Source organism: Etheostoma spectabile, chromosome 10 (genome assembly GCF_008692095.1).
Source record: "Etheostoma spectabile isolate EspeVRDwgs_2016 chromosome 10, UIUC_Espe_1.0, whole genome shotgun sequence".
In the NCBI taxonomy this organism is placed as follows: Eukaryota; Metazoa; Chordata; class Actinopteri; order Perciformes; family Percidae; genus Etheostoma; species Etheostoma spectabile.
In genome coordinates this window covers 25,915,750-25,916,004 of record NC_045742.1, presented here as the reverse complement: position 1 = coordinate 25,916,004, position 255 = coordinate 25,915,750, and the positions used below count along the sequence as shown (strand labels likewise).

The following is a 255-nucleotide window of genomic DNA, read 5'->3' as shown; positions in this document are numbered from 1 at the left end:
TGACAGACTCAGATTAATATTCTAAGTGTCTGACAACATTATGGAAGGATTTCTAAGGAGGTTGACCTTTCTGTTAAAGATTAATATCCTATTTTAAAACGTGAAAGTCCGCAAAATTGCGTTAGCTAAACCCACCAGACTCCATGTAAATAATCAGTGATTTTAGCATTGTAATATACGGCTTTCTAAAACATCTCTGAGCTCTGAGCAGTGCTGGCTCTGGCTGTCTAGAGCCTGCGTGTGTAGGGTGTGCGA

General features: G+C 40.0%; 1 long non-coding RNA gene across 1 annotated transcript in view; it reads right to left on the bottom strand.

The window, feature by feature from the left end:
• Nucleotides 1-255, bottom strand: part of LOC116697134 (uncharacterized) — a 22,889-nt gene that overhangs the window by 15,522 nt on the left and 7,112 nt on the right. The window lies entirely within an intron of this gene.